At 39.2% G+C, this 6,606-nt stretch overlaps 1 non-coding gene across 1 annotated transcript; it reads left to right on the top strand.

Annotated features, from left to right (window-relative positions):
• Positions 1-6,299: 6,299 nt before the first annotated feature.
• Positions 6,300-6,406, top strand: LOC111541484. Its single transcript, XR_002731262.1, has one exon. It is a non-coding gene; the product is annotated as a U6 spliceosomal RNA (small nuclear RNA).
• The last annotated feature ends 200 nt before the right edge of the window (positions 6,407-6,606 follow it).

Raw genomic sequence — 6,606 nt, 5'->3', positions numbered from 1 at the left:
TTTTTGCTGGGTACAGAATTCTGAATTTACTGTTTTTTTATGTCAATCATCAACAAAGACATTATTCCACTATCTTCTGGCTTGCATAGTTTCTGGTGAGAAATATTCTGTCCTTCTTACCTTTGGTTTTTAACTTCTCTATGTACAGTGTGTCTGCTTTCATTGGCTACCTTCAGAATGCTCTCATTGTCTCTGATTTTCAGCAGCTTGAATATGATATGCCTATGATGTGGGAGCTCTTTTGGGAGTGAGAATTTATTCTGCTTGGTGTTCTTTGAACATCTTGGAACTGTGATTCAGTGTCTGTAATTCATTTTGGAAAATCCTTACATATTATTTCTTAATGTCTTTGCTTTCTGGAATGCCAATTACCTGTAGGTTAGATCTTTTATTATTGTCTCATATCTCTTGGATGCTCTGTTGTGTTTTTCCATCCACATTCCATTCTTCCACTTTTCTGGCAATCAATGCCACAACTGTCATAAGCTTGGTTCCCATAAGAGAGTCACAAATAATGACAAACATGTATTACACACTCATCATGTGCTGGTGGTATAAATGTTGTTCTATAATTACTTAATTCTCACAACAATTCTACTAGATAGACACATTTATTATCCCCACTTTTATGATGAGGATAAACTGAGACACAGAAAGATTAAGTAATTTGTCCAAAGATGCAGAAATAGAAAATGACAGAATTTGGCTTCTTAAACCATTATATTTTAACTACTTCAACAAATGGGAAGATAATAATTTTTAGGTAATATCTTTGTTTTTAGTCTCTATAATCCTTCAGTTATTACTGTTACCTCTCCAAGAATTTTAATCTATTAATCAGCAAGTACATATTTAGCACCCATTATGTTCCCAGAATTGTTTTCTTTGCTATGGAGGTATAAACAAATATGGCAGGGCTATTTCCTTCAAGAAGTTCACATTCTCCAAAGGAAAGGCCCCACAAATCTAAAAATAAACATTATGGTACAGAGGAGTGTCATTATTATTATCATAATGAGTTTTGAGACAAGATCTTGCTCTGTCACCCAGGCTGGAGTGCGGTGGTGCCATCATGGCTCATGCAGCCTTGCTCTCCCAGGCTGAAGTGATCCTTCTGCCTTAGCCTCCCACGTAGTTGGGTCTACAGGCACAGATACAATTATTTCTTAATTTTTTTTGTACAGACAGGGTCTCACTATGTTGCCCAGGCTGGTCTCAAATTTCTTGACTTAAGTGATCCTTCTGCCTCAGCCTCCCAAAGTGTTGGGATTACAGGTCTGAGCTACCACACCCAGCCAGTATCACCATTCAGAAAAAGGAAAGCTCAATTTGATTTGGATGCTTAGAAACCATGGGAAACATATTAAAAATAATGATGCTTATTCAACAGTTTGCTTAACTCTGGATTATCCATGCTGCATTTTCACTTCTCCCTTACCTCTTTTTTATGCTCTAATTTTTAGCTATTATACTGTTTATGAATACTTTTTCCACAGAACAAAATAAGAAAATTTTTAAGCTCAAAATGTGTGTATAAAAGTTTAAAGTGGAAAGAAACTCAAAAATCTATGTTATGGTGATGTGTGTGTGTGTGTGTGTGTGTATGCATATATATGTATATCTCCCAATTATTTTCTTTCTCCATGAAAATGTACTGAGAATTAACAGGTATTAACATTAGGTGTTCCCTAGTACATCTAGAATAACCATGATTATCAAAGATTTTATAAATGAAGTTTTACCTTTTAGATTGGCTAGCATGGTGTCTGACTCTTAATAGGCACCTAACAAACGTTTATCATTTCACTGACTGAATTAATGAAATTAAAGAATCTCTAAGGCATTTATTTTTGGTAAACAATAAAAATCTTCATGAGTTTGTATTTTAATTTAAAAAGCAGATTTTCCGAATGCCGTGCACATTGACATATCCTAGGGAGAAGGTTGTAGTTGATCCATTATCCTTACTTGGAAGCTCTACAGGATTAAAGGTCTGGATTCCTTCATAGTTGATGACCACTTCTTCCCAGTGCAGTACATGGTAGAGAAGAGATTCAATAAATATTTGTTGGATGGAAAAATAAACCATCTGACAGATTGAGGCAAAAATAATTCCTAATGCTATATAGCAACTTGTCTCAAGGGCGGATTCCAGACAAAACTAATAGTAGCAATAGAGACATTTTTCAGGAAAAACTTGATAGTGTTTGGATAGGTCTGGAAAAACTAGCCAGACCTAGGACCTAGTCCCATCCCTGCCACTTACTAGCTAACTTTGCAACCTCAGAAAAGTTTTTTAACCTCTCCAAGTCTCAATTTCCCAGTCATTAAATCTGGAGCAGTAATATTATTTCATATGTTTGTTGTGAGGATTAAAGAAAATATTCAACATCAAGAGCTTATCTTGTGACCAGCTACAGAAGTACTTAACAAATGGTAAATATTATTGTTATGCAGAGATTTCAGGAGTTGAGGCAGAGGCCATTTAGATCTATAGAGAATCTTAACAAAAATGAGGAAACCTAAAACAGATGTTCCTATCTGCTTCCTATATTTCTCTTTTCTTGCTTTAGGAATTTTGAATGACATTTGTTTGGCATATGGGTATGTGGAAACGGTGAGATGAGAAGAAGGTTAGAAATCCTTTCCACTTTTAGAGAAATGCCCTCTACCAAGGATGTATGCTCCAGAGCAACATAGGCCCACCCTATCTGCTGAGGATGAAAACAGCCAGAGACAATGGGATATGACACAGTAATGAGTTCTCATTTGTCAGGTGTCAGCTCGCTGATATGGTCTAAGGATAAGGTGTTCAACAATTCTTAGAAATTAGTAATAACAATACCACTTACACAGCAGTGCCTCTTACAGTTTTCATAATACTTCCACATGGACTATCTGTTTTAATTTTCACCACAATGTTGTTAGAAGCCTGAAGTAAATATTATCATTCCCATTTTATAGATGAATAAACACATTCTGAGAAGTGAAATGACCATGCCCAAGGTCACTTAGCTACTCAGTAATTGACCTGGGGCTCAAACCTGGGTTGTCACTCTGGATTCATTATTTTTTTTCCAAAGCAACCTGTTTGTTCTATGGAATCTGTCTATTTTCATTAGTGAATGTGCACGTGTACATGCTAGACCCTCAAAAATTTGTGATTTATAAGGTAATTTTGTACTCAGCAGTAGCTAAAAGAAGAGTCCTGTTTGTTTGTTTTGTTTTGTTTTGTTTTTGTTGTTGTTGTTTTAAATTTTATGTCTCTTTTTGGCCCAACAGGGAGCAAAGTTTGTTATCTTGATACACTAGATCTTCGATGATATCAATAAGGAAACATCCACAGCCTTTGGTTAAAAGACTCTGAGACTTCCAGTACTGCTGACTGTGCAGAAGAGGCTGTGGTGGTTCAAGTGAGGCTCAAGGCTGTAGTTATACCAATCTGTTACTCCATGAAGAGTCTAAGGCTGCTGAAAAGAGTGAACCTCAGAACAGATAGCAGTGGCACCTAGAGGATATAACCTCAACAGCAGATGAGGTGTTGATGGATGATTCCTGATTATGGATTCCTCTTCATCTCTCTTAATTTATATTCCAAGCTGTTAACCTAGAATAAATCCTACCATATCTAATTAATGCACTAATCAAACTTTGTTTTGAATGCAAGGGGGGGAAAATATGTTGATTACCCCTGCTAGAGGGATAGGAAATATGCCTAAAGCAGAATATCTTTCTCTATCATGAATAACATTAATCTCTGTAGTTCTCACAAGTGAATAATTATTATATAGTTTGCTTCCTACTTGTATGGCTTGGTATTTATCCTTTATGAGTTTCCAGGTGACAATTTGTTTCAGAAAGAATTCTCTCCAGAAACAATTTTTTAAGATTATCGTTGAATTCCTTAATAAAGAGTTGAAAGCCAAACTCACTAGGTTAAATGCAACAACAACCAATGGACAACAGACTGATCTCCAACTGCCTCAATTCTTTTTTTTTTTTTTTGAGACAGGGACTCACTCTGTCGACAAGGCTGGAGTGCAGTGGCTCAATCTTGGCTCACTGCAGCCTGGACCTCCCAGGCCCAAGCAATCCCGAGTAGCGGGGACTCAGGCATGCACCACCACACCTGGCTAATTTTTTGCATTTTTTGTAGAGATAGGGTTTCGCCATGTTGTCCAGGCTGGTCTTGAACTCCTGAGCTGAAGGTATTTGCCTGCCTCGGCCTCCCAAAGTGCTGGGGTTACAGGTGTGAGCCACCGCACTTAATTGCCACCAGGATTGATTGGTAAGGCTGTGGAAGAGTTGTTGTCCATTCTAAGTCTTCCCATTGAAGCAACAACCATGCCACAGCCTTATTCTGTCCCATGGCTATCTTGTGCATCTCCAAGTGTGCCAGTATGAGGCCCTCACACACATCCATACCCTCCGATGAGATAATGTTGGTCATGATAACCATGGGGAGGTCACAGCCGCTGTTCCACACTCTAAATAATTCTCATTTTGTTCCAACAACAACAATTTGAAATGGGAAGAACCACCCCGTTTTAGATATTTCAAAATGAGGGCTTGGATAGATTGTGTACCTTGTCCAAGGTCACACAACCAAATGGCAAGGTAGGGACTCAACCTAGCTCCATCTGCCTCCAGTCCAAAACCCAGAGCTGTCAACTGCCACCCTCGCTGTCTCTACTGAGATACTGGCTTCCCTGCGGTGACTGTTGAGGCTGGAAAACACAGGCCTGAGAGAACTTTTAAATGTGAAATGATAGCTCTTTGCCTACCGAGATTCTTATTTTTAAAAACCCAGAGGAAGATCATATTTATATATTTATTCAACATTCATGTATGATATTTAGATTTACAAAATGCTTTATAGTGTAACAGAATGGGCAGAAATTTTTACTCGGGCTTATAATTGTCTTTTCTTTCATATTCATTTATTCCTTTGATTTATATAATGTGTTCTCTGCTTGGTCTTCTGAGATTATGTACAATGGTAACAAATCCAAAATAATATTAATAAAAGATTATTTTTTATCACTCACAGGGAAAACTGACTAGGGCCATGCGCGTCTCTGTTCTTTAGAAACGTTATGTGAGAGAACATAATACCATCCCCTGAATACTGTCTGTAATGCCAGCTATGCTTATTCGTGGTGCTTTAAAAATGAATTTAACTCCTGTTCCTCATTTGGGATGTGTGTGTGTTATTTACTTCCTTCTCTTCAGGTGGCTGGGGTGCTTCACATTTGGGATAATGAACTGCTGTGAGCATCACCTGAAGTCGCCAAACTACTTTCTCCACTGATCATTGAGCATGAGTTCTCTGCAGAACGCTGGGTCCCTTTCCCTGAGAAGCTTTTCCCCAGTTGGTCACCAGGTTGGTTCCTGCTTTTCATCTAGGCCTGAAGTCAACAGGCACCGTCTCTGCAAAGCCTGCCCTGACCCCAGATCCAAAAGAACCCTGCATCGCAATGTATCCTAGCATTTTCTTTTTTTTTTCTTAGCATGCAATATTCTGTGTTAAGAACGCTAGAGTCCAGGCTGGGCACAGTGGCTCACGCCTGTAATCCCAGCACTTTGGGAGGCCAAGGCAGGTGGATCACCTGAGGGCAGGAGTTTGAGACCAGCCTGGCAAACATGGTGAAACCCTATCTTTACTAAAAATACAAAAATTAGCCAGGCTTGGTGGTACATGCCTGTAGTCCCAGCTACTTGGGAGGCGGAGGCAGGAGAATCACTTGAACCTGGGAGATGGAGGTTGCAGTGAGCCGAGATCGTGCCACTGCATTGCAGCCTGGGTGACAGAGTAAGATTCTGTGGTTCTGTCTCCAAAAAAAAAAAAAAAAAAAAAAAAAAATGCTAGAGTCCTTGGGTTTGGTGTGAATGAATAAATACAGACAGATAAGCTAATATTTTGTCATTTTTAAGTTGCTATGTTCTTCTTTAAAATGAATATTTTAGGCCAGGCGTGGTCGCTCATGCCTGTAATTCTAGCACTTTGGGAGGCCGAGTCGGGTGGATCACTTGAGGTCAGGAGTTTGAGACCAGCCTGGCCAACATGGCGAAACCCCATCTCTACTAAAAATACAAAAATTAGCCTAGCTTGGTGGCGTATGCCTGTAATCCCAGCTACTCGGGAATCTGAGGCACAAGAATCCCTTGAACCTCAGAGGCAGAGGTTGCAGTGAGCCGAGATCACACCACTGCACTCCAGCCTGGATGACAGAGCAAGACTCTGTCTCAAAAATAAATAAATTAAAAAAAAATAAAATGAATATTTTAAAGAATCTCTTGTGCTCACTTCGGCAGCACATATACTAAAATTGGAATGATACACAGAAGATTAGCATGGCCCCTGCACAAGGATGACACGCAAATTCGTGAAGCATTCCATATTTTTAGTACCTGCTCTCAAACTGAAAAAAAAATAAAAATAAAAAAAGATTCTCTTTAAGGTAAATTACTCTGAAGTTTTACGATGCACTCCCTGTCTTGGCAAGGCATCAGCTCTTGACTGTGGGACACATGTAAAACATGGCTAGAGGGCTGGGCGCAGTGGCACAGGCTGGCAATCCTAGCATTTTGAGAGGCTGTGGGAGG

The sequence above is a fragment of the Piliocolobus tephrosceles genome, chromosome 17 (assembly GCF_002776525.5).
Source record: "Piliocolobus tephrosceles isolate RC106 chromosome 17, ASM277652v3, whole genome shotgun sequence".
Taxonomy (NCBI): Eukaryota; Metazoa; Chordata; class Mammalia; order Primates; family Cercopithecidae; genus Piliocolobus; species Piliocolobus tephrosceles.
This window is presented reverse-complemented; position numbering and strand designations above follow the sequence as displayed.